A 25,175-nucleotide genomic window follows, 5' to 3' on the forward strand; every position below is an offset into this window, starting at 1 on the left:
TTGGTAACTCATGCTTCGGAATTGTAAAACCAAACCTGTTCCTATTTTATTGTACTCTCCACATTATAACCCGCCTGAACGCATTATGAAAGAAAGAAATAAGTTTTGCAGACTATATTGTAGCAGGAAGCATCAATATTGGGGCACATACATACACTTATTTCAAAATGTACTGAATGAGATGCCTCATGACTCCACAGCTTTACTACCTATTCTTGTACTGAAGAATGAGAAACCATCGAACATAATCAGAGAGCTTGTATTTTTTCTAAGTACGCTTAAACTTCGACGTAAAGACAGAATTGATTCGGTTATTAAAAATATAAATTCTGCTGCAGACAAAAGTAGAAAACTACACGCTAAGATAAATTCAAAGAAATTACTTATTGGTTAAAGTTCTCATTGAAGCCCATTCATTGTCGCATAAGAAGAAATATTTGTGTCACAAATTTGTTTCATTTACAATGGACCTTACAGGGTCCTACGTATACGTCATGATAATTGTTTAGCATTCACCGATGTTTTGAAATTAACTGTCTAGTGAAGATCCTATGCAATTTATTAATACAGTAATTCTACGATTTCACTTTTATGGGGAGCAGACGACACAGTCTTATTGTTTGTAATTTTTCTGCTTGTTAGTTGCACGGTTACGTCACGACTAGAAGGTCCACATTGTTGGAACATATACTGCTAATGAGGTTTTACTGCAACATTTTGCTTTTATTGAAAAGAAACATTTTTTATTTAAAGTACTTCCTGAGAGGTCACAGATGACACAGTATTTGGTTTGTTTGACAGCTACATGATTATATTACGATGCTACTTATGAATGACACAATTTTCATTATTGATTTTAATCTATATCTGTTTTATGTCTGCACAGTCTCACATCAATACGTTACAGTACAATACTTTGAAGGTCACGGCAATGAACTTAATAACTGCGACTTTTATGTGCCTATCACTTTTCTTTTGTATATGACAAGGTAAGTACATCGATTTTTGGAGAATTTTGCTTATGGAAGATGATAACTACGACACTTAGCACATTTTTACCGCTAAGCAATGACAGAAATTTTCTTACACCAAGAAGCATAGTTTAGCGCTACATGACGTGCATTTGAGTGATTACCTTTTTGTACTTGGAACATTTTTAGAAATATTTTTGAACTACAATGATACAGAGATGGTTTTCGGTGATAGATTTCATTCCGCAGTTTTAATTTGTAACATCTGAAGTATAATTACATTATCCCTCAAGTGGGTACGTCTACTTTGTGTACGGAGCATGTGGCAAGCGCAGGAGGCCCTAGCTAATATGGTATTTGCTTACTCAGTTTTGTACATCGGTACCGCACTTCTGTAACACATAGTTACACACCTTTATGACATTTAACTAAGAGAAATAAACATTTTTACTACGTCTGAGACACATGTCTACGTAATTACGCTGTGGGATTACTTTGCATTTATGAAATAGTACTTTGTATTTTGGGAACTGTTCACATTTACTTTACGAACCATTGTGATAACTGCGAGACCTTTGAGTGATGTACATTGTATGTGACCTTGACGGAATGCTCTGCTGCGCTACGCTGCATACTACCTGCCTTGAAATATGCCCTTTGTTGTACTGCCTTTCAACCTTACTGGTGCTGCTTAAGCCACCTGGAAGCTCGCCGCACTCTTAAAAGCTCTCGCATAACTGCAGGAAAGACAGGCCGTTGCTCTTGTTATTCACCCACGACAGACACAAAATACAATATTACTTGCAAACGTATGATGACAGTTTGGAGTTTGAACTTTATGCTGCTTACTGAAGTGCTGATGAACTGATGAGAAATATTCTTACGTTTAGACACCTGATTATGGCAAGTATCTCTCTACAAGAGAAATGACCCATGGCTATAAAATTATGTTTTTATGTTTTGCTTTGTACATGTTTGTTTATTTTATTTGGTATCTATTTTCTAGCTGAGCTGCAGCATTGGTTTTATAATATCGAATTCAATACATATGCTAATGTGAACACTTTCTGTCAACAGATCCATTAAAGTATAATTTTATGATCAAAATAGTTTAAAAAACAGCACTTAGAAAGGAAAGATCAATGATAAGGAGAAGGAACTAGAATAAGAACTGCATATATATTTTTCTTTTCAAGGACTTGGTAATTGTTTTTGGTAGAATAAGTTGATGTGGTGCAACACTTTAATGTTAAGATTTGACATAGAATCATTGCATTTCACGTCGGAGATAGAATGGATCTTATTCCTTGTACTGGCGCTTTGCACGGTTTTGATTATCACAGATGCACACATGATATTGTAAGCTTATACGTATATTTTCATTATCTGCATTGCTGTCTTTACCATAATATTTTTCTGCTTGTGCTTTCTCATGTTTCACCCCCATGAACCATGGACCTAGCCATTGGTGGGGAGGCTTGCGTGCCTCAGTGATACAGATGGCCGTACCGTACGTACACCCACAACGGAGGGGTATCTGTTGATAGGCCAGACAAACGTGTGGTTCCTGAAAAGGGGCAACAGCCTGTTCAGTAGTTGCAGCGGCAAAAGTCTGGATGATTGACTCATCTGGACTTGAAACACTAACTAAAACGGCCTTGCTGTGCTGGTATTGTGAACGGCTGAAAGCAAGGGGAAACTACAGCCGTAATTTTTCCCGAGGGCATGCAGCTTTACTGTATGATTAAATGATGATGGCGTCCTCCTGGGTAAAATATTCGGGAAGGAAAATAGTCCCCCATTCGGAACTCCGTGCGGGGACTACTCAAGAGTCCGTCGTTATCAGGAGAAAGAAAACTGGCGTTCTACAGATCGGAGCATGGAATGTCAGATCCCTTAATCGGGCAGGTAGGTACGAAAATTTAAAAAGGGAAATGGATAGGTTGAAGTTAGATATAGTGGGAATTAGTGAACTTAGGTGGCAGGAGGAACAAGACTTTTGGTTAGGTGAATACAGGGTTATAAATACAAAATCAAAATTGGGTAATGCAGGAGTAGGTTTAATCATGAATAAAAAAATAAGAGTGCAGGTAAGCTACTACCAACAGGATAGTGAACGCATTATTGTGGCCAAGATAGGCACGAAGCCCATGCCTACTACAGTAGTACAAGTTTAAATGACGACTAGCTCTGCAGGTGATGAAGAAATGAATGAAATGAATGATGAGATAAAAGAAATTATTCAGGTAGTGAAAGGAGACGAAAATTTAATAGTCATGGGCGACTGGAATTCGAGAGTAGGAAAAGAGAGAGAAGGTAACATAGTGGGTGAATATGGATTTGAGGGGGGGGGGGGGGATGAAAGAGGAAGCCGTCTGATAGAATTTTGCACAGAGCATAAGTTAATCATAGGTAACACTTGGTTCAAGAGCCATAAAAGAAGGTTGTATACATGGAAGAATCCTGGAGATACCTGAAGGTATCAGATTGATTATATAATGGTAAGACAGAGATTTAGGAACCAGGTTTTAAATTGTAAGACATTTCCAGGGGCAGATGTGGACTCTGACCACAATCTAACGATTATGAACTGTAGATTAAAACTGAAGAAACTGCAAAAAGGTGGGAATTCAAGGAGATGGGACCTGGATAAACTGAAAGAACCAGAGGTTGTACAGAGTTTCAGGGAGAGCATAAGAGAACAATTGGCAGGTATGGGGGAAAGAAACACAGTAGAAGAAGAATGGGTAGCTCAGAGGGATGAAGTAGTGTAAGCAGCAGAGGATTAAGTAGGTAAAAGACGAGGGCTAGAAGAAATCTTGGGTATAGAAATATTTCATTTAATTGATGAAAGCAGAAAATATAAAAACGCAGTAAATGAAGCAGGCAAAAGGGAATACAAATGTCTCAAAAATGAGATCGACAGGAAGTGCAAAATGGCTAAGGAGGGATGGCTAGAGGACAAATGTAAGGATGTAGAGGCTTATCTCACGAGGGGTTAGATAGTTACTGCCTACAGGAAAATTAAAGTGACCTTTTAAGAAAAGAGAGCCACTTGTATGAATATTAAGAGCTCAGATGGAAACCCAGTTCTAAGCAAACAAGGGAAAGCAGAAAGGTGGAAGGAGTATATAGAGGGTCTATACAAGGGCGATGTACTTGAGGACAATATTATGGAAGTGGAAGAGGATGAAGATGAAGATGAAATGGGAGATACGGCACTGCGTGAAGGGTTTGACAGAGCACTGAAAGACTTGAGTCGAAACAAGGCCCCAGGAGTAGACAACATTCCATTGGAACTACTGACGGCCTTGGGAGAGCCAGTCCTGACAAAACTCTACCATCTGATGAGCAAAATGTATGAGACGGGCGAAATATCCTCAGACTTCACGAAGAATGTAATAATTCCAATCCCAAAGAAAGCAGGTGTTGACAGATCTGAAAATTACCGAACTATCAGTTTAATAAGTCACAGCTGCAAAATACTAAGCGAATTCTTTACAGACGAATGGAAAAACTGGTAGAAGCCGACCTCGGCGAAGATCAGTTTCGATTCCGCAGAAATGTTGGAACACGTGTGGGAATACTGACCCTACGACTTATCTTGGTGGCGGGGGTAAAATACAGGGAGCGAAAAGCTATTTACAATTTGTACAGAAACCAGATGGCTGTTATAAGAGGCGAGGGATATGAAAGGGAAGCAGCGGTTGGGAAGGGTGTGAGACAGGGTTGTAGCCTGTCCCCGTTGTTACTCAATCTGTATACTGAGAAAGCAGTAAACGAAACAAAAGAAAAATTCGGAGTAGGTATCAATGTCCTTGGAGAAAAAAAAACGTTGAGGTTTGGCGATGACATTGTATTTTTGTCAGAGACAGCAAAGGACTTGGAAGAGCAGTTGAACGAATGGCCAGGAGGATACAAGATGAACATCAACAAAACCAAATGAGGATAATGGAATGTAGTCGAATTAAGTCGGGTGATGCTGAGTAAATTAGATTAGGAAATGAGACACTTGAAGTAGTAAAGGAGTTTTGCTATTTGGGAGCCGGCGGAAGTGGCCGTGCTGCTCTATGCGCTCCAGTCTGGAAACGCGAGACCGCTACGGTCGCAGCTTCGAATCCTGCCTCGGGCATGAATGTGTGTGATGTCCTTAGGTTAGTTAGGTTCAACTAGTTCTAAGTTCTAGGGGACTAATGACCTCAGAAGTTGAGTTCCATAGTGGTCAGAGCCATTTGAACCATTTCGCTATTTGTGGAGCAAAATAACTGATGATTTTCGAAGTAGAGAGGATATAAAATGTAAACTGGCGATGGCAAGGAAAGCGTTTCTGAATAAAAGAAGTCTGTTAACATCGAGTATAGATTTAAGTGTCAGGAAATCGTTTCTGAAAGTATTTGTATGGGCTGTAGCCATGTATATAAGTGAACATTGGCGATTAATAGTTTGGACAAGAAGAGAATAGAAGCTCTCGAAATTTGGTGCTACAGAAGAATGCTGAAGATTAGATGGGTATATCACATAACTAATAAGGAGGTATTGAATAGAATTGAGGAGAAGAGGAGTTTGTGCCACAACTTGACAAGAAGGAGGGATCGGTTGGTAGGACATGTTCTGAGGCATCAAGGGATCACAAATTTAGCATTAGAGGGCAGCGTGGAGGGTAAAAATCGTAGAGGGAGACCAAGAGATGAATACACTAAGCAGATTCAGAAGGATGTAGGTTGCAGTAAGTACTGGGAGATGAAGAAGCTTGCACAGGATAGAGGAGCATGGAGGGCTACATCAAACCAGTCTCAGGACTGAAGACGACAACAACAACAACAACAAGGTATAAGTTATTACATTTGCTGCAGCTATTTGTCAGGAAATGACCTAATGAATTTTTCTTTATATTACTCTGATAACCCTATTTTACCATTGATTTATTTTTCTTGTCTGATGCATATTGCCTTATATTAGTTGTAGTGTTGCACTTGCTTTGTTAATTTAGACATTCTGCTGCTTCATTTTCCAATTTACATTTTTGTCGTCGCTTGAGTTAATTTTTTGTGCTGCTTTATTGCCTCATTCTCTAGTTTATGTATCTGAGTTCAGTAGATTTAACTTAGCTCAAGTGGGGATATGCCATATAAGAAAATGCAATATGATGAGTTGTGAAGAAATGCATTGAGAAGCTATAAGGAAAAGTTTTAGCGAAAAATATTGTATAATGAGAAACAATTATTTTGAAAGTGGAAATGAACAGATTTAAGTTAGGTATAGTGACAACAGGTTTAGGTAGGATTTTCTAGGAAACGAATGATGGATAAAAAATATGGAGGTATATGCAGTGGTCTAAAGTATAAATACGCATAGATAGGACTTTTTCCGGAAACAAACGTTGAAGTAAGAGAGTGCTGTGAGAATTAAGTGAAGGTTTTGGTTGTAAATGAAGTAGTTTTGGTTGAAACATAGGTATAAAATGCACACCACAAGTACTGAAATATCAAAAGTTACACTTACACATTGACACATTTACACTTGAAAACAGATCCTGTCCACTCCTTGTGTGTTATTTCGCTATGTTTACGTGTATCCTTGAGTCTCTGTGTTCTTCCTAATTTTTTGTGTTTACCTGATAAGATAAATTTGGTAGAACTTTTTTTCCTTTTAATACTAGCCTGCATTCACTGTGATGAGGAATGCTGTTTTCCTCAAATCTAATGACTGTTTTTGTACCATGTTCGGAAGATGTTTAGACATTATTTATTCTCTTATGCTTCTACTGATATTCTCATCATTCATTTATTTACCTATGTCATAATTCCTGTAATACTCGTACAACGCTCATTTTTATTCATTTTGCAAAGCCTGTATTGCTACAAATGTTATTTATATTACAATGATCTTTACTATAATGATGTTTTCTTCACATTAGTAATTGTATGCTGCTATATTGTAATTGTATAGACAACAGTTCTTCAAGTTAGGTAAATAGTAGGGATTCATTTTACTGCACACGTTTTTCTGTTGGTCAGACTTGAGTTATCAAATCTCAGAGATTATATGACTGTGTTTGCACTTGCATGTGTATTGATAATTCAGCAAGGGACTAGTTAACAGCATCGCTGGTTGTAAGGATACTGCAAAAAAAAAAAAAAAAAAAACTAGTGAGTGCACAAGTGATGGTTTATGGACTTGTAATATGCATCAGTACTGATTACACAATGGTGGTTCATCGTCTTGCTATATTATCTTCAAGACTCTTCAATTGTGATTGTGCGCCTGCACAGTCACAATGGACAGCTGCTGGCCATCTCTACAAGGATATCAGTGGGTCTGCACCTTTGGCGGCCCACTACTATCATAATCTCTACAAGGACTACCAAGGATCTGCTCTGTGGAGACCTACCAATTCTACCAATATTCTTCACGCCTTCCAATGACTCTACTGTGGGTCTGCTCTGTTGTGGCCGATTACTAATCTTCTCAACTGAAATCTTTATGTCAAGTGTCAGCACTGTGTTTTCGTGGGGAGAACAACACTACTTCTTCAAGACTACATGGTGGTCAACTACTTACGTGTGCATTTTCTTTTACTGCTACGCCCTTGTGCATAAAACTGGCACAGAATTCTCTTCCGCTGAACCGGAACTTCCTTTTAGTACTGTGAGAAGATTTTTTGCTTTATTGACCAACAGTGTATTACTTAACCTTTGTGTGAATTGATTTATTTGATATTGTTAAAATAAAAAAATTAAGAGCTTTATCTTGTCCATTGCCCAAAACACTTTGAAATTTTTTGTGGGGAACAGGGGAACTATGTAAAGGTCTGTATGTATGTTGACAGCGCTATAGACTGTATTGATATCGCTGACAGCGTTCTGCGCCCCCGGTAAGAGATTCTGTGGTTGCACGGACTTGCAGTTAGAAGTTAGCGGTTAAAAGTTTGCCGGCGGATGGTTTGGACGTGTGTCTTTCATGGAGATTCACTGTTGGTAGAACATGCATTGTAAAATGTTGATTGATGTGTTTGCTAATGTATGGCTAGTCGAATTATTGACGGGTATATAATTTTTCGAACTGGATGTAACATAATTAACTTGAAATCTGCTAAATATATCGTCCGATCTTCAATGAAATCTTTCTTTTGCTAACCATATACCTACCAGTAGTTAGAGCCTATACTAGGAAGAATCTTTCTATTCAGCTGGCTGTAGTTGCTGCTTGCTGTAATCGCCGTAGTTCGTGTTATGAAGATTTTCTGTGAGGTAAGTGACTTATAAAATGTATGGGTTATTGTTAAGATTTCTTCTAATTCATGGCCATTCGTCTGAGTTCATTATTTGAAATAATGTCGTCATTACAGAGCAATCAGAATGCGTTGGACTTGTATATTGTGGGTAATAAACGATTAGGTTAAGATTGAATCATCCTTGTCAGGGAAAATTCTGTGGGTCAGTGTTTTAATGATAAAAATAAGTAACGAGACAGTAGGTCAATTGCATTCAGCAGTTTCAGTACAGACTAAGAAGTTTCACCCACTCAGTTATTTCAGTAGACAAACAAACTATGAAGTTTCAAGTGTTACGAAAATGAAGTAACTGTGAAAACCAGTGGACCGAGATGTGCTTTGTGCTGCACAGATACAATCGATATGTGGCTGAAGATAAAACAGCAGCGTTTCGAACTTGTCCAAATTCTAATGAGAGCAGTGATTACTTTCGAATCACCACTGTCACCCCAAATGCACACGTGATAGCATATCTTTTTAAGATGTGGCTAAATGCCTTCGTATGAGTCTTTCAGGAAGGCAGAATAGCCAAACATCATCATCTTGGACTAGGAAAACGCCACTATTGTCAACGGGCTCCCAATCCAGGATACGCAATTCTAGTCAAATGAACACTGATTTCATTCAGTCGACTTCATTCAACCTGCAGTATATTTCCGCAACTAAATTTACTTATGCTGTATTCCAGGGTGAGACAGAAAACACGAGAACTTTTGAATAGCCCAATAAAAATCGAAAATCTCTACCAAAATATTTTATTGGTTGCAATTAAACCACTGCACTCTGTCTTTTAAGAGACAGTAGTCCAATCTTTGGAAATCACGTCCCGTAGACGACGTCCTCTTGTACGTACACATTCTTTCAATCGGCTATTGAGTTTCCCCATTGACCGCTGCAACATCGTAGCTATTATACCACTAATTTCGTCCTAAATTGTTTTAATTCATCCAGTGTTCTTGGCCTAGTTTTGTAGAACCTATCATAAGATTGCCCCATAAAAAAATCACAAACGCAAAAAATCGGTGATCATGGGGCCATGGAATGTTACCGACTCTTTAGGGGACTCGGTTGTCGAACACGTCTTCCACAATTGCGCGTGTGATGTTTCACAATCGTATTACAACCAGGTTTGGTGAGGTTGTGGAATATTGTTGTGATCTTCAGTCCTCAGACTGCTTTGATGCAACTCTCCATGCTACTCTATCTCGTGCGAGCCCCTTCATCTCTGAATAACTACTGCAACCTACATCCTTCTGAATCTGCTTACTGTATTCCTATCTTAGTCTCCCTCTACGATTTTTACCTGCCGCACTTCACTCTAGTACTAAATTGGTGATCTCTTGGTGTCTCATAATGTGTCTAATCATCTGATCCAATCTTTTGGTCAAGTTGTGTCACGAATTTCTTGTCACCCCAGTTTCATTCAGTACCTTCTCATTAGTTACTTGATCAACCCATCTATTCCTCAGTACAGTCAATAAATTTCTTACGGGTCTGTGATCGCATTTTGAATAAGTAAAATTCTCCGTCAGGGTGTTTTTCCAAACTGAGAGCAAAGACACAGTGAGGAAGGACATTGTAACACAGGCCGAAACATCGAATATTCTGAAGTATTGACAATGTGGTCAAGCTGCGGGAGCCTGCGCTTGCAATGGGAAATATCTTCAAGGTGGGTGCAACAAAAGGTTGCACCTTCTCATCTGAAGTGCCTGTCAAGGTCATCCGCTCTCCATTTTCGAAAAAGGAAGAGCCCATGACTCAGTGTGACGAAACTGCACACCACACTGCCATCTTGCTGACGTGTAAAGGGCATTCATGAATTCCGTTAGAGTTGCTGTCTGCCCAGTGTGGTAGTTCTGCTTACTCATATAAGCTGTGAGACGTAAACGGGCCTCACCAGACCCAAAGTTTGTGGAGAAATTCGTTTTCCTTGTTTATGTTTGTCATAATTTGCTGACAGAATATGCAGTCGCTGCTGGTAATAGTTCTCGATCCGCAGCATTGAAATCATAGTGGAGATTTCGGCGAAAACTATCTAGGCACATACGCTTCCTTACCAGCTGAACGCCGTGGGATGCGTAAGACTGAAACCCGCACAACTTGTGAAGTACGAGCACTTCTCGGTCGTCAGGTCGGTTTCCTTTCTAGAGCAGATACAGTCTCTTCAAAACTTCTTATGCAAGTCTCTATCGTGTGTTTCGAAGGGAACAGACAATGACGCCCAGCGATGAAAAGAAATCGGAACTCTCTCTGCGCCCTTTCCAAACTATCATTGTTCTTGGAAAACATGTTTGTAGCAAAAGCACGCTTATGACCGTTCCATCGATCCATGTTTACTAAACAGTGCAACCGTTTACACCTCAAGGTTTCTGTTATGCGGTTCTGCCATCTGTATATGGCTGACGCTACGCTTTTCGAAAGTTTCGAAAGTTACCGTTTCTCTGTTCACCCTTTACAGTATACACAGTATAATGGCTAGGCCACAAATTGCTACTGGGAGTACCAACGCGACGGAAACAGAAGAAAAAAGTGCGTCTCACAAAATGTTGTGCACTATGGCTGAAACAATGGGGTGCAGTTCCTCTTAAAGAGAAGTTTGTGACACTGCTGTCGTCTCCGTACTAACTCGCAAGATGAATGATTCGACGTAGCTCCCAGTATCTCTCTCTGCGCCACTGTTACTTTAAATACACTTTAGCATGTACGGTGAACTTTGAAACACGACAGACATTCCAAGCTTACTTGGGTTGAGACACTCTCCCACTGCCTATTTACCTTCAACTGTAGTTACACTTTTTTAAATAAAAAAATACCCAAAATAAACGCAGGGTCGTGATTTGTTGAGTCGGTTTTTTGTGGAAACTGATGTTCCTCATGCACGTGGGTACTGCTGAACCATAGCCCCACTTCCCAAGCTCGAATAAGGAGTTTTCTTGGCACAAGCACGTCCGCCACATCCTGCTGTACTTCCCACTTCGACTCGCACTTTCAAAGAGTAGCTCTGCCCTCCCAAACTTTGGCTCAAATGTCTGTGCCTGCTTGACACTTACAGTTTAAGCATCAACGTTCACATCATTTTTGGCTGTAGTCAGATCATCTGACATTAAAACGTATTGTCTGCTGTGTAAGCGTTCCGTTCCACTAAAATACCCATGCTATAAATTACTTGTGTATTTAAAGAGGAAGGACGAAGGTAATTAAGAGATGTGGAATGGAGAGCAGCATGTAGGAAATAAAAGTTGCTATGCAGGAACTAAAGCCGGGCAATGTGGCCGAGCTGTTCTAGGCGCTTCAGTCTGGAACTGCGCGACCGCTACTGTCGCAGGTTCGAATCCTGACTCGGGCATGGATGTGTGTGATGTCGTTAGGTTAGTTACGTTTAAGTTAGTGAATTAGTTAGTGTTTTTTTTAACGTTCCGTCGACAACGAGGTCATTAGAGACGAGGCACAAGCTCGGGTTAGGGAAGGATGGGGAAGGAAATCGGCCGTGCCCTTTCAAAGGAACCATCTCGGCATTTGCCTGAAACGATTTAGGGAAATCACGGAAAACCTAAATCAGGATGGCTGGAGACGGGATTGAACCGACGTCCTCCCGAATGCGAGTCCAGTGTGCTAACCACTGCGCCACCTCGCTCAGTGTTTTTAAGTAGTTCTAAGCTCTAGGAGACTGACGACCTCAGATGTTAAGTCCCATAGTGCTCACAGCCATTTGCACCACTTGTAGGAACTAAAAGTGCAGTCATGGAACAACTGATATCTCATAATCAGATTTGGGTAGAAGAAAAATATTCCTTCAGCAAGACAGTTTTAATGCTAACGTCTTCCTATACGAAACTGCAAAGAAGTATTTTACTTAAGAGAAACGACAACGGCCGGAAGACTGAAGGAGAAACTGCACGTATTTGGATGGTGAACAAATAAACGCAACGGATGTTGGTGTATCTTGCCTCCTTACAGGTACTTCCTTCTCTGCCAAAAGTATCAGTGGACTATAAAGCAGGAAGAACAAATGGTTAGTACATTCTTGTGGCAGACGAAGTCTATTTTCCTTTCTCTATCGGAATAGCTATTTGTGCTAGCAGGTCGTCAGTCGGATTGTAGACATTTCAGTCTATTATTTCCACCCAGATGCTCCGCGTAGTAGTCAGACGTGCTGTCAGTCAGGTTTGTTAAACCAACTCTCCTCAGAGTGGCCTGCCTAGTGCAGTCAATAGCTCACCCAAGGAAACGCGAACATATCGCCCGCTCGTGTAAATGTTCCAACGCTTGTACCCGTAATTACTTGCCACCTACATGGTCGAATAAGCTCGCGAATTTTGTTGAGGTGATTTCTTTTGTTTCCTATGCAAACCTTCTGCCTTTGATACGGTTTCATTACTGGAGTGCACTTGCAAGACGGTAAAGATACAATGCTTTAACGCCGAGCTTTTTCTCGAAAAAGTTAAAATATTATGAAAAAGTCTCTAGCATATGAAGATGAAAAAGTTAAACTATGTTCGGATGAGTTAGCAGAAAAATTTAAGGATTTATTGAGAGTTAAAAAACAAAACAAAGTCATGGGTGATTACTTAAAACATTTCGTTTTTGTATTACAAAATCAACGTTGTAGAGTCGTTCCTAACCTCTTGTTGACGTACTGTATACTGGCTTTGTCTCGGTATCCGTGGCCGACGTTCGTTTAATATTTTTTTTTTTCTTTTTTTTTCTATGACACTTTTTCAGCACGAGTGCCTGGTATTATCAAAGGCTGACTCTCCATCACCAGCAATGGATGGCGAACCTTTGACAGTCTCTGCCACTAGTTATGGCTAAACGTCAGAAAAATAGTTAAACTTTGGCCAAAGACCCGGAGACAAAAGGCAACAATTAATACGCCATACTAAATCATTTATTCCTTCTACTCCATTCCACCACTAACAACAAAAGATTATACAATAATTATCGCAATAAGTTTGCATACTAGGCCCTTATTTCTCAGATTTCTCTGTCAGTATTATCAACAGTACTCTCACGCAAAGTATCCCCATTGTTGTATGGTTCTGTCCTTGTAATGTAATTGTGTATCGGTGTCCACGCTTTTCATTGCACAGGTCTGGCAATCTCGTCTACGTACATGGACGATCTGACACTGTTCATAATTTTCAAAACAGTTGCTGCAAGCTCATTATCCATTGGTAGATGTTTCTCCGACCTTGAGATAGTCATCGATGCATAGTCACGACATTTCACTGGATTTATTTTGTAACTTTTAGTTTTGCAAGCCGAAAGAAGATCGTAGCAGTTTTCTATTAAACCACCATTCCTAGTTACCTCTAACCACAACAGCGTCACCACTTTCCATAGATGGAAACAAATTCAACGTTACTTAGCTTTGCCAGTTACCAGTTACTTACCCTGCAATGAAAAATAAATAGATTCAATATTTTTCTTACAGAGCAAGAGGAAGCTAAATACCACTTTTTATGGGCAGCCCCTATCTTCTCTGATATCATGATCATATTTAACTCCGTACGGAAGGTCTTATTATTTTCTGGCCGCAATACTAAAAGTGTTTACGATATACAAAGAATTTTTGTTAGGTATAGTAATTAAGTACGACCATGTTAGAGATCTGCGAGCATTTAATATCTAAGCTTGCATCACCAATACAAAATCAGCTTAGTGATTTACTGATCAGGAAAAGAAACAGCATTCAAATGTTACATTTGTAATTAATCTCCTGACAAAATAAAATATCTCTGTAATTTCGGTGTACATGAAATTTCCTTAACTAAATTGAGCTGATCATCATTAATTTCAGTGTCACCTTCATATCTCTTTATTGACCACAGTAGGTTGCTGTGTTATTTACTTATTCAGAAGGCTGTTTCGGTCAGACACCATCATCTGCTGTACGCTTTAGCTACCAGCAAAGGTTTATGATCGTACAACAATGAGTTTCGTACCAATACGAACACAACATATTTAGTTGAGGTTTGCCTATAGTATAATTTTCTGATGGAAGTAGTCACAGAAATTATGACTTTTGTTTGCATGTAGGTCTGTGCATGTCTCGTGAATATTTAAATCTTCATTCCATAGTACTGGAGTTTGCTGCTAAGTAGTGCAACCCATTGTGTATGTCAAGATCTGCAGTAACTTGTTGTGTGCATAGTAAAAGGAAGATTCCATGTTTAGGTGGCGAAAGTATATGGCGAAAGGGCACCATCGTATGACGTAACGATTAAGTGGTGCAGAGCCCCAGTGTGGTCAAATAATGCTGAATGTCGAAGAACAGGAAAACATTAGGAGGCGCTGGTGCTCCAAGACCGGGGTATTGCAGTAGAAGAGACGGCAGAATGAATAAGAAGCCATCATCGACGAGTTTTCAGTGTCTTATTAAACAATTTGAATGTGACGAAAGTGCCTGTTGGATTCAGTGGCTGCTCGCATTCTTCCAAAAAGCTAGGCGAACCAAGGCAGCATTGGAAATGTTGCAACTACACTCCTGGAAATGGAAAAAAGAACACATTGACACCGGTGTGTCAGACCCACCATACTTGCTCCGGACACTGCGAGAGGACTGTACAAGCAATGATCACACGCACAGCACAGCGGACACACCACGAACCGTGGTGTTGGCCGTCGAATGGCGCTAGCTGCGCAGCATTTGTGCACCGCCGCCGTCAGTGTCAGCCAGTTTGTCTTGGCATACGGAGCTCCATCGCAGTCTTTAACAGTGGTAGCATGCCGCGACAGCGTGACGTGAACCGTATGTGCAGTTGACGGACTTTGAGCGAAGGCGTATAGTGGGCATGCGGGAGGCCGGGTGGATGTACCGCCGAATTGCTCAACACGTGGGGCGTGAGGTCTCCACAGTACATCGATGTTGTCGCCAGTGGTCGGCGGAAGGTGCACGTGCCCATCGACCTGGGACCGGACCGCAGCGACGCACCGATGCACGCCAAGACCGTAGGATCCTACGCAGTGCCGTAGGGGACGGCACCGCCACTTCCCAGTAAATTAGGGACACTGTTGGTCCTGGGGTATCGGCGAGGACCATTCGCAGCGGTCTCCATGAAGCTGGACTACGGTCCCGCACACCGTTAGGCCGTGTTCCACTCACGCCCCAACATCTTGTAGCCCGCCTCCAGTGGTGCCGCGACAGGTGTGAATGGAGGGACGAATGGAGACGTGTCGTCTTCAGCGATAAGAGTCGCTTCTGCCTTGGTGCCAATGATGGTCGTATGCGTGTTTGGCGCCGTGCAGGTGAGCGCCACAATCAGGACTGCATACGACCGAGGCACACAGGGCCAACACCCGGCATCTTGGTGTGGGGAGCGATCTCCTACACTGGCCGTACACCTCTGGTGATCGTCGAGGGGAACTGAATAGTGCACGGTACATCCAAACCGTCATAGAACCCATAGTTCTACCATTCCTAGACCGGCAAGGGAACTTGCTGTTCCAACAGGACAATGCACGTCCGCATGTATCCCGTGCCACCCAACGTGCTCTAGAAGGTGTAAGTCAACTACCCTAGCCAGCAATATCTCCGGATCTGTCCCCCATTGAGCATGTTTGGGAATGGATGAAGCGTCGTCTCGCGCGGTCTGCACGTCCAGCACGAACGCTGGTCCAACTGAGGCGCCAGGTGGAAATGGCATGGCAAGCCGTTCCGCAGGACTACATCCAGCATCTCTACGATCGTCTCCATGGGAGAATAGCAGCCTGCATTGCTGCGAAAGGTGGATATACACTGTACTAGTGCCGACATTGTGCATGTTCTCTTGCCTGTGTCTATGTGCCTGTGGTTCTGTCAGTGTGATCATGTGATGTATCTGACCCCAGGAATGTGTCAATAAAGTTTCCCCTTCCTGGGACAATGAATTCACGGTGTTCTTATTTCAATTTCCAGGAGTGTATGCCTGGCCAATGAAGATAATTTTCTTAGTCACCTAGTCGTAATGGAAGATTGGATGGTGCATCATTATGACCTCGAGACAGAGGAAGAAAGCAAGCTGTGCAATAATGTGAATTCACTACTTAAATTCTTAATGATCGTCGTGCTACATGATACTGAGTTATATTTGGCATTAGCATGTTGTGGAGCTAACAGATTATGCTCGTAAAGGGTAATACGCCAGAATAACCTACTACTGAAGCATCATTACGAGACTACGGAAGGCTATGAAGACAAAGGGCCGCTGGTGTTTCTGCTCCAAGACAAAGCTCCAGCATATTCTATAAAGAACAAAGTCAATCATGTTCCTTCTTTGGGCCAGCACCGGAATGAAGTAATTTTACTCCTAATGACGAAACAGGAGACTTCTGTCGAAACCTCGAGGATTTTATTCTACGTGAGACGGCTTTTGTTTTCGTGATGTTGCTGTGAAAACACCGGGGATACGTACTTCCAATTTTGTTAGTTATTAATATTGTTGTACTACTCCCTTGATCAGTACGTGAAACTAAATGCTATTTCTGGCCGAAATGAACGTCCAGATATTCTGGTTTCCATAAATCTTGACCACATTGTTGGTTTATAGTAGATTTCTATAAATTGGTCTCGAGATTACACCAATCGAGTGTTATAGTCACGTCACTGTTCACCATTTATATTAAATGATCTAGTGGATAACGCTAGAGGCACTGTGAGGCCATTCTCCGGTGATTCTGTTGTCTGTGGGAAGTTGGCAACGCCGGAGCATTGTGTAAGTAGGCTGTTTAGGTTCTTATGTTGGTAACGTCACATCGCGCTCTGTATGAAAATCACTGGCTGTGCTGTGTGCAGTCTGTAGCTGGGTGGCATTGTTGGAATTTGCTATTGTAGTGTTGGGCAGTTGGCTTTTAACAGCACGTAGCATTGCGTAGTTGGAGGTGAGCCGCCAGCAGTGGTGGATGTGGGGAGAGAGATGGCGGAATTTTGAGAGCGGACGATCTGGAGGTGTGTCCATCAGAAGGGGTAAATTAGTAAGACTGGATGTCATGAACTTCTCTAGCAAAATCTTTCATTTACTAACTATGCCTGTCAGTAGTTAGTGCCTTCAGTAGTTAGAATCTTTTATTTAGCTGGCAGTAGTGGCACTCGCTGTACTGCAGTAGTTCGAGTGACGAAGATTTTTGTGAGGTAAGCGATTTGTGAAACGTATAGGTTATTGTTAGTCAGGGCCATTCTTTTGTAGGTATTATTGAAAGTCAGATTGCGTTGAGCTAAAAGTACTGTGTGTCACTTTAAGCACAGTCATGTATAATTGTTCTAAGGGGACGTTTGAACTGTAGCGAAACGCAGGTAGGCATGAAGGTAGACAACGATTGGTGCAGTGACTGGCACTTGGCCCTGTCAGTAAATAAATGTAACGTATTGCAGGGAAATGGGAAAAGGAGATCAAAAATGTTCAAGTGTGTGTGAAATCTTATGGGACTTAACTGCTAAGGTCATCAGTTCCTAAGCTTACACACTACTTAACCTAAATTATCCTAAAGACAAACACGCACACCCATGTCCGAGGGAGGACTGTAACCTCCGCCGGGACCAACCGCACAGTCCGTGACTGCAACGCCCCAGACCGCTCGGCTAATCCTGCGCGGCAAGACGAGATCTACTGCTGTTCAGTTGTTACTACTTGCGACAAGGTATAGTAACTGCCGCAATGTAACTAGGAGTCGTGAGACTTCTAAGTGGAATGACTAGATAAAATTAAGAATAAGAGAAACAGATTCCAAGCCAAGAATTTTAAGAAAATGTAATTCACATAGGAAGGAAGCAATTTCAAAACACTCGTTCGACTAATTATTTTATACGGTTCATACTTCTGGGATAACTAGTACGTTTAAAGGATGAGATATGGAAGAGCGGCGCGTTTCCTCACGGGATCGTTGCTCAGCGCTTGAGCGCTGCGGTTATAATAAACAATGACAGGCACCAAATGAGATACGATGGGCAACAAGCGGTGATATATTGTCAAAGCTTTAAGAGCGTCTGTTTCAAGAAGAGTCGAACGACGTATTACTTCCTCGCACATATTTCTCCCGAAATGACCATGATGACAAATCAAATGAACTGGCGGTCGTATGTTCATCGACAGTCTTTACCTTTCAACGTACCATTTGTGAATCCCCTAAAAGTACTCTCTGTCACACACCGTAAGATGGCTGACATAGATGTTCATGTACAACAAATACAGTTCTGGCGAGCAATTGAAAGTTTTTATTTGTCACACCTATGTTACCATCTCCTAACAATCCACTTCCTTTCTGACATTAAACGAAGATCAAGAATGCCATAAATACCTCCTACGAAGAGAGCTATACTCTACCTCTCTCGAAGTGGTCCATATCCCAGAGATTTACTGAAAATAGGACAGCGCATCACACATTTGTGAATGTGGAGCAGTCGGCACCCCAGACTACATTATCTGGGAATGTGCCATTAGACAAGATGTCATAGATCAGTGCAGGAACGTCTTTGACAATACGACAGTCCATAAGATAAAAAGGATTTAGGAACTGTGGTATAAACTGAACTCCTGATAGCTAAAACATCAGCCAATGAATTGCAAGACTACAAGGTCTAGAGACAACTAAGACGAGGTCATACACCGTAACAACAATACGCCCCATGGAACAACAAATATGTAGAACGACTTTAGGGAAGGATATCCTGAGACGCTGAAATCCATCTCGCCGTCTCTTCACCTTGGATGGCACTGCAGCACTGTCCCTGTCAGTCCTGAGTTCCATGTACGATTACCAGGGGCTAACTACCCAGACAAATGAGGAAATCTAAGTTGGTTCGAATACCAAGTACAGGAATGTAGTGTAGATTAGTGTCGTGGAGTTTAGTGCTGTATATTAGTGTAATCCAGTATTTTAAATTAAAAATTTCTTGTTTATCAGCGTAGTATACTACAGTAGGCCAGTAGCATGTGATTTCCTGATTTCTGATGAAAACAGATCAATGCACCAAATGACCAAACGATAGTACGTTAATTTTTAAAATTATTTTTGTTTTTGTTATGCAGATATTTTACATAGATTTTTTCCTTGAACACCATCGTCATAAGAAGACCTGCTCCTCAAGAAACCCACCGATGCACTCGAAACTGGGTGGGTATGTTTCTCCACCAGCTATACCAATGATTACTTTTGCATGGTAGGCTTGACAGGCAGTGTGAGTGGGGCTGTGGCGTTGTGTGCGTTGGTTGACATAAGAGGGCCTTAAAAGACAGCATGACAGTGAGTAGCATCACAAGAGCATCACCTGAACGTGGAATAATCCCAGACGACAAGTTTGATAGCACGCTGCTCACTTAGACGAGTTCGAGGGAGCCTGCATTGTGGGGCTGTGTGAGGTTGCGTGGTCCTACCTGAGTAGTGCGTGCCACACCGGTCGTAAGGGAACCACCACTGCGCCTTGTTGGAAGAAAGATGTACAGGAAGGCATGCATGCCTGACATGTAGTATCTGAACGTCTGACATTCATCACTATGGGGAAGGTCTGTCGAATTTCCTGACCCATGGGAAAAGCTTTAACGACAGTGCCAGGGGTCATTAAGCGGGCTGTTCTGCCTTCTATGCAAAAGCCAATATGTGACAATACCAGTGTTGGACGACTGCATATTACAGGACTTGCCACACGCCAACCATTACGACGCCTGCCACTCACAACCATCCAGTGTCATGTCTGATTCGCATGGGGAGGACGAGGATGGAGATGGAACTCTGCAGACTGGGAGCAGGTCATCTTTAGTCGTAAGTCCAACGACGACCATCACATGCAGTGGAGAGCACCACACAGAGTGGTTTGTGGTCTCCCACTGAACGTCCCGTCAGCCTGGTGTAATGATGTGGGGGTGATGTCCTTTCATGGCATTTCCTAAGGAAGTCTGTGACAGCCACACACTTACCGAAGGAGGTCCTGCATCAGTAGCTCTGCCATTCCTGAATGCCCGCACCAGTCCCGTATCTCAAAAGGGCAATGCTTTTCCTCATGCTGCTGCACCCTCTGAGACGTGCTTTGCAGCTGTCGATACTCTGCCATGGTCAGGCATATTGCTGGATGTCTCCCTGATGATTAATATCTGGGATGCCATGGACCACTCCGAGGACTCCACCTCCACCTGCCAAAGTGTGGGAACCGTGTCCTCAGATGCAAGCAACATTGGATCGGGTATGTGAGGATTATGTCACCCATACAACACCACACTGTGATGTGTGGAAGCATGTACTTGCAACCATCGGAGCCCAACACGATGGTACGGCGGTATATGTGTGGTGGTATCATGCTCTGACACGGCCCCACAGGCGTCACCAAGTTGGCAAAGTAATTGCAATCTTCTGTCTGATTCCAATTGTAATTGAGCAGGATCCGGTAGACCCAACGCTGCACGCCTGCTAAGCCACACCCCAGACGCTCTCGACTACGAACGCCCTCTGTTGCCACAATACAGGACGGCCAATGGCAGCCATACACACACCATTTGTGCTCGGAGACACTTCACTACACAGACGGTGCCTATTCGCGGCTCCGACACCACCATTCATGCTGTAATGCAGGTAGTCTTTTCCTTGTTGGCACTGAGACCTGGACTCTATTTTTGCTGCGTTGTTTGTAATGAGTCTTCACACATTTGGAGAAGTGCAGTTAAATGAATCTTCTATTTATTGTGTTAACTTGTTCGATTATCATTTCTGCCCCTGTCCAGATTTCCAACGACGACAGTAGATTCTTCTCTGTAGCCTAGCTCTCCTTACAATTGTGTATGATTCTGTAAACAACGCACGTTTTTGTAGCCGTGTAGTACAACAAATTTCAAAACTGAAAGTGTAATCATTAATCTGCCTTCCAGCAATCATCTCAATATGCCTTATCCCTCTGGGTGCAGCTCTTTTTATGGCAGTGTGTATAGTGATGCTAACACATCTGAAATTATGTTAAAATATGGCATGCTACATTTATGTCAGTTCACGGGAAACATGTGGTATCCTCTTATACGTAGGTAACAGACTGAAAGGAAATGACAAATAAATAAATAAATGTCCAAAGCGATTGCGATTTTAAGTTTCAGTTTCCCTGTAGGTAAAAACTGCTGACAATAGTATGCGCAAGTGTAAGTTACACCTGTTCTTCCGCTACAATGACAATGCTACACATATTTCAAGAACACCAGTCGCTCATTTAGGATTTGCGTCGCTCATGTTTCATCTCTCGTAATATTTCGCTCGTCACAATATCGTATTCTGTTCCTAGTTTTCTCCCAAGTCGCTCGTTCTTTGGTGAAGAGACAACTGTCGATAAAGATAATTTATTGTCCGTTTCGTTCCCCGTGCTTTACTAACCGCTTTCCTTCCGCCTCATTCTCCATCCATCCGAGGCAAAGTTTCCTACCTCTCAGTTTTCTCTTCTTTTCTTTTTTCCGCACAATTTTGCTCCAAGGACGACTCCTTGGGTGCAGCGGCGCTGCCGATTGATCAGCGTGCTGGAAGTTATTGCGGTTGTTCATCGTAATTATGGCGGCTCGCCCGCTACCCGCTGCCCGCCGATATTATTCATCGCGGCGATAATTCAGGCGAGGTGCGCTATTGATTGTAAGCCTCATTAAACCCGTCTTCTCGGGCCGCGGTCGGTACGCTCACTTTGCTTCCTCGCAGCCGCCGGGGCACCATTAACCTGCCTAATGGAAAACGAGCTGTTCACTCGGCGCGCACTTCTCTTACCTGTTAAGTCCTTCTGGCGACAGCTACAAATAAGACGGGTATTTCACAATATTAATGATCCAGTCAGCAACCGTAAATAAGTGAGTTTTTTTCGCGGTAATAGACTCACAATCAACTTGTTAGCTGCTGACGTTAACAGTGCAGGCTGGAACATTGGAGCTCAGTTCTTACGTCAATGGTTCGATTCGCACAAAGAGAAGAACTTAAAATAACGCGTTTTAAGGGTCGAAAACATGAAAGACCATGTATAAGTGGCTTCAAACATCTGATTGCTTTACGGCGTCATATCTTCTGAACTGCCTGCCCTAGAATGATATAATTTTACAGGTACATTCAATAGTTGAGAACTTTTAATATTGCAGCGCGTCAGCAATCGTGAATAATTTAATGGTAATAAAGATTTCGCCTCGATTGCAAAATGAAACCGGATGTTGACCAAGGTTTTTGTGGTGTGCGTACTGTAAGACTTTCGGTACACACACCATCAGATTTTTTGACTTGTCGCTCTAACGAAGTAGGCGAGTCTCAGCAATATGTCTCGTGGTCTTATCGTGGCGTGTTTATCTTCTGCCATTAGGTCAGGCGATAGAAATGCCAGTTGCACGCTTAGAGCAGCAGATTGACGGTGACCAACTTTAAACAGAACTTCATTAATTTTCACACACACTTATTAGAATAGTTACAGCATAAACCTTACGTAACTTGATTCTGGATGCTATTTACAATTGACAATCTGAAGTTCCTTTGGTCTTGCTACGTTAATCTTATTCTCCCACATCTCTGCTACTTAATAAAGTGTCTATACATTTCTCTTCATGGCTATGTACAGGAATATGATAATCTTCTTAGGTGCAGACTGAAACTTGACTATAGACTGGTACAGACTAATGCAGACTAGTACAGACTGGAGCAGACTAGTGCTGACAAATGCAGACTGACTAATCAGTGGTCTGTACACTTGTTGTAATACAGATTGGCGGAAGCAGAATATGGTCCGTCTCTAAGGCAGCGCCATCTCGTAGTGTGGAGACAGGCGAGCACTGCGGATGCGCTGTTGTGCTTAGCGGGGCACGCTCTAGTGGGAAAGCTGAAAGCTGTGTACCTGATGACTACGTGGAACTATGTACACAACAGTTTTATAATACCAAAAATGCAGGATGCATGGCACCTGCTATCGATATATATATATATATATATATATATATATATATATATATATATATATATATATTGTGTGTAAATATTTGTAATTTAAATGCTTTCTTGTAATAAGTAAGGACATTGCTTCACTGTATGTGTACATTTAGGTAGAGGTCTCTTGACGTTTTATTGAATTTATCTGTGTTTTACTGTAAAACTTATAAGCTCTGGGAAAAATACAAAGGAATTTTTATTTGCATCGCCTAGCAACGATAATAGCAGTGCTTGTGCGTTGTAAAATCTTTGGGTAGGGGGTTGTTGCGCAGAGCGGGCGGAGCGAGCGAGAGACGGGTTCCAGCGGATATGTGGTGTTCACGCTCGCGCAGTAGAGAGTACCATTTCGGGGGCATCATGTACGCGTGCTGGCCAGATGACTAGTAGGGGGAGGAAGGACAGTGGACGGGCGGAAGAGGCTGTATTAATTACAATATCCCGTTCCTGTAATTAGCCGTGGCGCCACAAGGTGTTACCGTCTTCAGCAACAGCAGCAGTTCCAGCAACGCAGATTCTTCGTCTGCTCCGAGTTCCGTCGCACACACAGCATGAAGTAAGACTGTTAGTGGTAGAAAGTATTAACGGCTAACCCAGCAGCATAACTGAATGTGACTTGATTAATGAACTTTATTTAAATAATAATCAGTTAAATTCAGGGCGATTGTCTCCTTATTGCCCCCAGACATTGTTACCTATCAGGGTTCTTATTCCCTTTTTTCCTTATATGTAACCGAAGTTTGAGAATCTATCACTGGAAAAAGTCTAAATCTAAAGAAAATGCATACTTTTCAGTATGTTCTCAGTGAAGTGATTCCTCAAATCTCAAAACACAATACTCACCTAAGAACTGCTATATCTGCAGAACACAGGCTCACTGTAACACTTCGATTCCTTGCTACAGGAGAAAGTTACTCTAGCTTACAGTACAGCACTCGAATTCCACAATGCACATTAAGTAAAATAATACCTGAAACGTGTGAAGCAATTTATAAAGCACTAAAGGACCATTGTCTGAAGGTAAATAAATGTTCGATACACTTTATGTCCATGAAGATAAATTGTTATTATTTTATTTATTTTATTTTACTTACATATCAAATTACAATTGATGTGTGATACCACACAATTAATAGAGATGTATGAAGCGGATGAGACGTTTTACAATGTGAGGCACCCTGATTATAAAAACAGATTTCGAAGATTGCAGAGATACAAAAATTATATGCATACATATTTAAAGAATAGAATGCTTTTCCTCTATTGCTGCCTGTTGCAAGGCAGCCTGGATATATCCAGAGGTTGACGGTTGTGCACGGGCTGTCGCATGCAGAAAATCCCACCTGTCCATTAATGTCCGCTCCAGACCGTGCATAGTGGCAGTGGTGTATTCCCTGCCGCACACTTTCTCCATTTCACGCAGTTCTGCTGCGATGTGGGCGCCAAGGGTGCTGTAGCGGTCTTCATGGACAGGCATGGTTCTGGCAGCATCAGCCATAGCCTTAAAGTGTTCTGCTGGCCTCCTCCATGACGTTTGTTGTCACGTCTGGCGTGAATTTCCTCTTTTTAGTGGGAGGCAGTTCTTGACGCTGGGGCTGTGGCTGTGCCTCGCTACATGCGACAGGCTCTTGCATCTCATGCTATAAATAAAAGATAAAAGCCATTAGTTACGTACTTCCTTGCACATACATAAATCTTATTTATTTACAGGTACCCACAATCAGAGGAGAGTATGAGCAAATTGCAGATGATTTCCAGAAGAGGTGGAACTGTTATAACACTATAGGAGCAATGGACGGAAAGCACATTCGTATCAAATGTCCACAAGCTAGTGGATCTCACTTTTTCAATTATAAATCCTTCAACAGTATCATTTTATTTACCATGGTAAATGCTTCCTACAAATTTTTGTATGTAGATGTAGGAACTAATGGGCGTGTTGGTGATGCTGGAGTGTTTTCAAAAAGCAAACTACGTGAGTGTCTCATTGACCGATCTATGCTCAACATTCCTGAAGGCAGGAAGCTTGGTAACACAAACAT

The sequence above is a fragment of the Schistocerca gregaria genome, chromosome 6 (assembly GCF_023897955.1).
Source record: "Schistocerca gregaria isolate iqSchGreg1 chromosome 6, iqSchGreg1.2, whole genome shotgun sequence".
Classification (NCBI taxonomy): domain Eukaryota; kingdom Metazoa; phylum Arthropoda; class Insecta; order Orthoptera; family Acrididae; genus Schistocerca; species Schistocerca gregaria.